The sequence below is a fragment of the Echinops telfairi genome, unplaced genomic scaffold, assembly GCF_000313985.2.
Source record: "Echinops telfairi isolate 266 unplaced genomic scaffold, ASM31398v2 ScPeMD7_443;HRSCAF=831, whole genome shotgun sequence".
NCBI lineage: Eukaryota > Metazoa > Chordata > Mammalia > Afrosoricida > Tenrecidae > Echinops > Echinops telfairi.
In genome coordinates this window covers 60,248,923-60,258,360 of record NW_022104341.1, presented here as the reverse complement: position 1 = coordinate 60,258,360, position 9,438 = coordinate 60,248,923, and positions in this window count along the sequence as shown.

The following is a 9,438-nucleotide window of genomic DNA, read 5'->3' as shown; positions in this document are numbered from 1 at the left end:
TGCCACAGAAGAATACCTTGGTGATCTGTTCTGTAAAGATGACAGGGAGGGAAAGCAAAGAAAAGGAGCACACCCTAAACTCCGAGGATCAGCTCTACTCTGGAACACATGAGGTCACCACGAGGCAGAATGGATTTGGTGCCTCTGGGTTTTTGGTTTCTGTAACTACCACCTAAAATAAGATGTGGGCCATCTCTATCATTTCCAGTCCCATAGAAAGCCTTTTCCTCGTGTGTCACCTTCTAGACAACTCTTCTTACAGCCCTTTGAGACAACCACCTCCTAGTTCCTAACACCACACAAATTGTGCTTGTTCTCTGACTCTATTCAAACGACTCATTTATATTATTTTGTGTCTTGTTTCATTCACTCAACAGAGTTCTGGTTTCATCTACGTTGTTGCATGTATCTGTTCCTCATTTCTCTAACTGGTGAGCAGTAGTCTTTGTGTGAACCTTTAGTCTACTCATTCCACCGTTGAAGGACATTTGAATTGCTTTCTATATTTAGACCTTATGAATGCAACTGCTCTGAGCCTTCTTGTACAAGGTTTTTTGTGAACATATGTTTTCATTTCTCTCGGGTATATTCCTAGAATTGCTGGATCCTATGGTAACTCTGCAGTCAAGGTTTGGAGGAACTGCCGAATCATTTTCCAAAACGAGTGTGCCATGTGGACACCCACCAGCAAGGTGGGAGGGTTCTCTTTGCTTTGCGTCCTCACCTGTTCTGGGTGAGTCAGGCTTTTTGGCTAAGCACAGTGAAATAGTGTCTAATAGTGGTTCGAACTTCCGGAGAGAAGGTGACTTGTCGTGATTATGGGCAATTCTTCCATCTTCTTTTGTGAAGTGACTTTTGACTGTGAAGCTCAATTGACTCTGAAGTATCTTTCTTGTTGATTTGTACACCTTTTCACTGTTGACTTGTAAGCATTTCTTGACTGCGTATCCATTTATCATTTATTGATGAATAGCCAGTAAATAATGCTCACTAGTTAAGAATGAATGGCGAACAAATCAACAAGATACTTTATTTCTAATAGCAGTGATATTTTGATAAAAGTTAGAGAAACCAGTTCTTGGTCTGAGAGTAACAGAACTTTAGCCTTGGAGGACATCTAGGTCAATTTCTTATTCACGGTTGTGATTTTTATCAATGGTAGTCTCACTTTCTTTGGCTGCCCTTTTTTGCCTAGCTAACTCTAGCCATCCAGTAAGAGAGCACAATTCTGTGAATTGTTCCCCAATGCCCTCGGCAGAAGTTGTTGTTTCATTCTTAGTTGTCCTACTTTTTCTTTTATTTTAGCTATATTTAATTCGTCAAGTTTATAGAAGTAGAAAATACAACAGTGGGCCCGCACGGAACGATGATTTTGAAGATGGTGCGAGACCAGTCGTGCTTCTGTTGTACCTGGGCCACTGTGAGCTGAGTCAACTCAATGGCCTGGGCAACGACAGCTTTTCGTCTATTTGGAAACCTATGGATCGGATTGGATTGTTTGTATTGGCGATTTTTCTGATACAAAGAAGGTACCCGAGACATATTCTTTTAATAATGAACGAACATGTAAAACTTGGAACCTTCTGATAAGAACTTAAGTGCCCCCAATAAAGTGATTTAAAAGCAAAAACAAACAAAAACTTGGAACCACTCACATCTAATTTGAAGAATCAGAACCAAAGCTTTTAGACAGAAATAAGGCACTGTGGTGAATTTCGTCAAATAGGTGAGGACCCAAGAGGTATGGCCTTCATATGAATCCTATCTCTAACCTACTATGTAATATTGCGTGAATGATCTTACTTTTCTGGGTTGATCTTGATCATACTAAAATGCTCATTTTTGTTGTGTTCTGTCTGGTATTTCCCCTGCCCCCTTTCTTTATGTAGCAAGTCTTTTCTCATCATCAGGATTACAAACTACATTTTTGAAGGCTGGACTTGGTGAAAATTCCTTTTGCTTTCCCACTAGTGTTTAGATTGCTGCTAGTCTCCTAAACGACTTTTTATTTTTTAACGTAGGAGTCTGGAGCACCATATTTTAAAAAGAACGTCATAAATCTCATCATTTTAATGTATGCAATTCAGTCTGTTTTTAAAATGTATTCCTAAAATGACATTTGCAAAGCTCTTCACCCATCACTACTATCTAATTCCAGAACAATTTAATTATTCCAGAAAACAGCCACATTTGTCCTAGGAATAACAAGCTAAACACCTAAGACATTTCATCAAAATGTTAAATGGTTTAATGTTCAATACTGGAAGTAGTAAACAGTAGAAACCCTAGAATAACAGAGAACTAACATTTATGCCATGTGCCCTTCTTCTGTGTCCCTTACATCCCGCCCCACTATACCTTGTTGCTGTCGTTAGGTATCGGCAAGTCGGTTCCACCCCATAGTGACCTTTTTCCCAACAGAACAAAACGTTGTGCAGTCTTACACCATCCTCACAATGGTTCCCATGCTTGATCCCACCGTGTCAATCCTGGAAACAGTTAAAGCAGTGCTTCTCAACCTTCCTAATGCCACGACCCTTTCATACAGTTCCTCATGTGGTGAACCCCCCCCAACAACATTTTTTTTGTTGCTACTTCATCACTGTCATTTTGCTACTGTTATGAATCGGGCGACCCCTGTGAAAGGGTTGTTTGACCCCTAAAGGGGTCATGACCCACAGGTTGAGAACCATTGAGTTAAAGTCTTGGAAACCCACAAGGGGAGTTCTACCCTGTCTTACAGGGACACCATCAGCTGGATTTGACTTGATAGCAGTGAGTTTATTGGGTATTTGCACATCTTATTTGGAGAAGTATCTATTAAAATCCTTTGTCTATTTTTTTATTGGATTGTTTGCTTTTCATTGCGGAGTCATTGATTCTTAACATTTTTTTAATTAAGAAAGACTTGAATAAGGTAAACATCAATTTTAGGATAAAATGCAACCCTGGTTTAGGAAGAAATGAAACTGTTCATGTAGTAGAACTGAGAGTTCTTGGGTGGTTATAGCTTCGAGAGGGGCCTGATCCAGAGCAAAATATGAACCACAACGTGGTGGCACCCTTTTCGAGCATCTGTTGGGTCTGCTTTTCCACTGCGAGCACCGTCCTTGGCCTCATTTTATCTAAACCACTAAGCCAGGTGGTGTGACCACTGGGTGAAAGATCATTATTATTATTAAAATAAGCATATAAATAAAGACAAAGGCAAAGGAACAGTTAGCCAGCAGTGAAATCATCAAAGAAATGGCTACATGTGGAGTCAGGAAGCCTGGTTTGAGTACTGGTTTTACTACCTGCTGGCACTCTGACCTTGGGGAAAACACTTACCCTTCCAAGCCACATATTCTTAGCCTTAAACACACAAATATTGTGAAATAGAATCCCTGCCTCATAGGGTGGTTACGGGACTACAACCACATGAAACTCCTGCCAGTGGGAGGCTATTGGCTCTGAAATCCCAGCTCACATTTGCAGAGTGCTGGTAGCACAAGGATCAAACTATCCCGTGGCCTCAACTCAGCCATCTGAGCCCCTCAGCTGTTCCACGGAGAAGGCTGCGGCAGTCAGCTTCCACCAATACTCACCATCCTGAAGAGCCAGCGGGGTGTCCCCCTCTGTCCTTCAGAGCCTCTGGGAGCTGGAACATACTTGATGGCATCGGGGTTGGCTTTTGGGGGTCTTCATCTTTTCTAACTGCCTTCCATTGACTGTACCACAGTCAATTCCTTCTCAATTGATGTTTGATTTCCAGGTAAGCTTTTAGAGATGACCCCAGAAAAGATTGTAATCCATTGCTTGATTTAGCCCCAAACTCGATAAGTAGAGCATGGTGCTCTCTACACCGTGAATGGTTTTTGGTGGAATGGTATCGGAGCACAGCCAGAGGTTAGCAATGGCTTTAAACCTGACTTTAGGTGGGAGGCAGAGAGGACCATGTCAGTTGAGGTCCCAGAAAATGGTACCTGCCTCCTCGGCTACCCATGGTTGGACTTCCAGAAGTGAGCATGCATGCCAATTTCCCCTCTCTCAATTCTGCTCATACCGCCACTTTGAGCTCTATCCTCTGTAACTACGCAGGGGCCCCTGGTTCCTCAGAACTCCGTGATGGGTATGGGGAGGTATTGGCTGTGGATGCTTTCGTTATTAGTGCCACAAAGTCAGTTCTGACTCACGGCAACCCCAAGTGTGTCCGAGCAGAAATGTTGCCCAGGGCTTCTGGGCTCGGCTCTTTCAGAAGCGGATCATCGGGTCTGTCTTTGAGGGGCCTCTGTGTCCAGCCCAAACCACCTACCTCTGGTTGGTAGCAAAGTCTTTTTAAAAATTATTTTATTGGGGGCTCACACAACCCTTATCACAACCCATCCATCCATCCATGGTGTAAAGCACATTTGTACATTCGCTGCCCTCATCATTCTCAAAATATTTGCTCTCCACTAAGCCCCTGGCATCAGCTCCTCATTTTCCCCCTCCCTTCCCGCTCCCCTTCCCTCATGAACTCTTGATAATTTATAAATTATTATTATTTCGTCATTTCTTACACTGTCTGACGTCTCCCTTCACCCACTTTCCTGTTGTCCATCCCCCAGGGAGGAGATTATATGTAGATTCTTGTAATCAGTTCCCCCTTTCCACCCTACCCTCCCTCCACCCTCCCAGTATTGCCACTCACACCACTGGTCCTGAAGGGATCATCTGTCCTGGATGCCCTGTTTCCAATTCCTATCTGTACTAGTGTACATCCTCTGGTCTAGCCAGATTTGTAAGGTAGAACTGGGATCATGATAGTGGGGGGGGTGGGGGCCGCGGGGCGGGGGGTGGGGGGGTGAGGGTGGGGGTGGCGGCATTTAGGAACTAGAGGAAAGTTGTATGTTTCATCGTTGCTACACTGCACCCTGACTGGCTCGTCCCTCCCCACGGCCACTTCATTGAAACGGACATGTAGAGAAGTTCATTTTGAAATTATTTCCATTTTTAATAAGTAGGTTTGTAAAAAGATGGAGGAAGGGGGGGCGGAGCAGAACCTGCCTAAGGTCATGGGGCATAATGCGAGTCAACATCAGCCCACGACTGAGTCCTGTGAGGAGGAAGTCAGACATCCGCCCACCCTCCATCCTTTTGACCGTGTCTGACACAGCCCTCCCTCCTGGAGGCTGGATCCGGAGCAGGGAGGAGGTCTCCCTTCTGCGGGCAGTGAGCGTTCTCGGCTCTTTTGGGCCTTGCAGATCTCCTTTTTTAAGATCATTTAATTGGGGCTCATACAACTCTTATCACAATGCACACATGCATCAATTGTGCGAAGCACACTTATACATCCGTTGCACTCGTCATTCGCAAAACTTTTGCTTTCCGCCTGGGCTCCTGGACTCAGCTCCTCAGTTTTCTTCGCCGCCCGCCTCCCCCGCCCCTGCCCCTCGCTACTGCCCTGGAGACTGGCTCCTCCTGACACTGCTGCCATCACCAGTCTGCCACAGGCTGCTTTCAGCCTGGTCACCCTTGGTCCTGCCCGCCACCCCTTCTGGGCCTTTCAATGTAAAAGGGGGCTTCAAAAAGTGTGTGGGGAAAATGGAATTAGAAGATAACAGAAACGTTCTACAAACCTGGTAAAGCTGTCTTGTCTAAACCTTTTGTCAATTTCGTGGTCTGGCCGTACCACCGGGTGGGTCACAGACCAACAATCCCCTCTTGGGAGGACATGGACCCTTCCTGTGCACAACCTGTGGACGGACCGCAGCCAGGGGCAGATACCAATCACAGGGAGGCCGCAGCCCAGGACCAGACAAAAAGCGTACAACCACAAGTCATTTTACCTGACTCTGGAAATCTCAGCCAACCTGGGGTGGGCGAGGGGACCCTCTAGAGCAGAGCACTAGAAAAATCTCAGGGCTCAGGGAGAAATTCCCTCAAGCGGGTTTCACAAAGAATCAAGGCAAAAGGCCATATAACAGAACTAATTTCACCTCAGGGTTTCCCTCAGGCTGCATATTATTCGCGATGGCTTTGGGTAGGGCTAATACACACCATCTACGCATTTTGACCATTGCTTGACCTCAGCAATGACTGCCTTCTAGTTCCAGAACTTCGTACTTGACCTATGCAGGTATTAGAGTCAAAGCAGAATTTCCTCGAGGGCAGGTTTGCCCTGTCTCGTAGCACTCTGAATCCTTTGAGGTACAAATGGAGACCCGACAATGGTCAGTGCAAGCAATATACGGTCGAGGGAGCCTGTGATGGATGGGGAGACTGGGGCCTGTGAAATGTAAAAGGGAGAGGATGCCAATATGGGCTGAGACCGCAGGTTTGATAACTGTGGAAGGAGAGGGGAAAGGCAGGCAGGAAGGATAATAGGTAAGTAGAACTTCAGACTATGGTACAGCTCTGGAAAAATCTTGGTCAGTCTACCAGGAAGCTCGGACACGGAGACAGCCCTGGCTGTCGTTAAGACTGGAGAATCCCAGAAAGGTGTAACACGAATTTCCATCGGGAATCTAATCTATTCTTCTGCTCATAAGTGCTCATCAGAAACTGCCTGAGTTCTGGCTGTTCTGTAAGAAGCAGTTGTTTATAGCAAAACAGGATATTTTAATATTCCAGTTTCATAAATGGAAAAGAAAAATGTATGCAGAGGATTAAGGCTGAAAGAAACTCCATATAGCTACTCACCATAATTTCAAAAGGCTTGGCTCCCTTTCTTTAATCTTCGTGTTAACTTGATATGCCTTCCATCCATAGCTGAATGACAACAGGTACAGCATCGCAACCAATTGTAAAACTCTGCTCTTGATACCTCTGCTGCCTCTCAATTAGCTGCTGAAAAGCATCCTCTAATTGTTTTGTGTGTTCAGTCTTCTTTCCCCAGTTAATCTGGGACTTCATAATTTAAGAACGGCGTGCAGTTGCTAGCTGCAGAACTCCAAAATCACGATGAATGAAGTAAGCTAGGGGTTCATTTTCTCTTCCATCAAAGCGGTTAGAGGGAGACAGGCCAGGGCTCGTCTTGTCATTCTAACAGGGCTTCGGGACCTTGCTCCTTTCAGCTCTCCGCCCCACCATCCCTGGAGCTGGAACCCTTTGTTCATGGTTACAACCTGGCTGCTGAAAATGTAGCCATCAGATTTATGTTCCAGGAAGGAAGGAAAGAATTGAGGGGAAAGGATAGAACTCCCCTTGGAAAGAACTTTTCCAGAAACTTCATTCTAATTCCCTTTATATCTTTTTTGGCCACAACATCTGCAAGGAAAGCTGACAGCTCTTTTACAGTTGAGCAGTCAAGTACAAGTGCAAGTACTCGGGTTGCAAGAGCGCTATGGATGTTAACTAGGCCGCTAGCGGTTGCTGCAGAGATCTTGTCTTCTATTATATCTTTATAGCACCGAGTTGGTGTTCAATAAACTCTGGTATATAGTCTAATGAGAGTGCAAAAACTAATTTAGAAAAGTGAGAAATGAAGAAATTGAAGAAGCCAAATGTGTGGGTTTTTTTTTTTAATATATTGGTATTTTACATACACACACAAATATATAGTTTTCTTCCTAAACAATCCTGTTATCATTCAGTTATGGATGGAAGGTACATAAATTAACATGAAGATTAAGAAAATGGAGCCAGACCTTTGAAGTTATGTTGAGTAGATATGTGGAGTTTCTTTCAGCCTTAATGCTCTGCACACATTTCTCTTTTCCATTTATGAAATTGGAACAATAAAACGTCCTGTTTTGCAAAGGGCCACGTTGTGAAAACAACTGCTTCTTATAGAATGCCCAGAACTTGGGCAGTGTCTGATGAGCTCTTAGAGCAGTGGTTCTCAACCTGTGGGTCGCGACCCCTATGGGGGGTCAAACGACTCCTTTCACAGGGATCGCCCATTCATAACAGTAGCAAAATTACAGTTATGAAGTAGTAACAAAAATAATTTTATGGTTGGGGGTCATCACAACATAAGGTGAAAGTGTCGCGGCATTAGGAAGGTTGAGAACCACTGACTTAGAGCAAAAGAGCGGGTTAGATTCCCAATGGAAATTCGTGTTACCCATTTCTGAGATACTCCTGAGTTTCTTATTTTGATTTTTACAAATAATTCAAACACTTGAGAGGAAAATAAGGTTGACATGCTTCCCCAGCCAACAGGCTCACATCAAGATCAAGTCCCTGGTGGCTCTCGTTTGGTAGTATGTCTTTCATCCTGGGGTTGCCTCACTTGCCCTGGAATTGCACTCAGGCTCTGTCTGCCCTTTCTCCTCAATGTGTCCTATGAGACTCCCAGTGTTGGATAGCCTTATTACTACTGATCTTAACTAAGCAAAGACCTGTCAGGGTTCTCTATTGGAAAGTTACTGTTATTCCCTTTGTACTTCATAAGAAGTCTGGGGCACTGTGCAAATATGCTGCTGATCCTAAAACATTCCCACTAGTTTTAGGCCCCACTAGCCCTGGTGGAGGAGCCCTGGTGGCAGAGTGGCTCCACCTTGGGCTGCAATCTGAAATGTCAGCAGTTCAAAACCACTGGTCAGCTCTGAGGGAGAAAGACAGGGCTTTCTGTCCCCATTAACAGTTACAGTCATTGGATGGGGAGGCGGTGGGGAGAAGCTGATACCAAGAGCTCAATACAAAGTAAATGTCTAGAAAATAATGATGGTAATATATGTACAAATGTGCTTGATACAATTGATGTAGGGATTGTTACAAGAGCCGCAAGAGCCCTCAATAAAATATTAAAAACAAACAAACAAACAACAAACACATTGCAGTCATGGAAACCCACAGGGGCAGCTGCACTCTCTCCTATAGGGTGGCTGTGAGGCGGCATTGACTCAATGGCAGTGAGAGGGTGAAGCAAATTCAGAGCAGAAAAGTATCTTGTTAGGGTTGAAATGACCAGGAAGACCTGTTGGATTTCGTAGGCAATGAAGGGTGAAAATATTTGGGGTGGACGGATGATGGGAAAAGGCGTTCTGCTTGGGTAAGGGGACGGTAGGTACTGCAGAGGCAAAGACAGTATATTTGAAGGTTACTAAGGAAATTAAAGTGACAAGTATTATGGAATTGAGGAAAATAAGGTTACATTAATAGGGCAGAATCAGGGTAGCATAAATGGTGTCGGGATAGAGTGGGTTCAGGGATGGAGAGGGAAGGAGAAGAGATGGGACTTGATGTGGACCGGCACAAGGAGACTCTGTACATTTCATATGACAGGAGTGATCAGGACAGACATGATAAAAGCTCCTCACACTAAGATATTCATTTATCCTAAATGATTTTCTTTGAGAACAGTGGGGCACAAGGAAATGACTCTAAGTGCCAAACGGAAGGTGAGCAGCTAATCCCCCAAATTGCCGTTATTTTAATGGAAAGACTGCTAATGGAAAACATTAATCTAGTTGTTAGAAAGGAGCTATGGGAAGAGATATATATTTACATATATATATATATATATATATA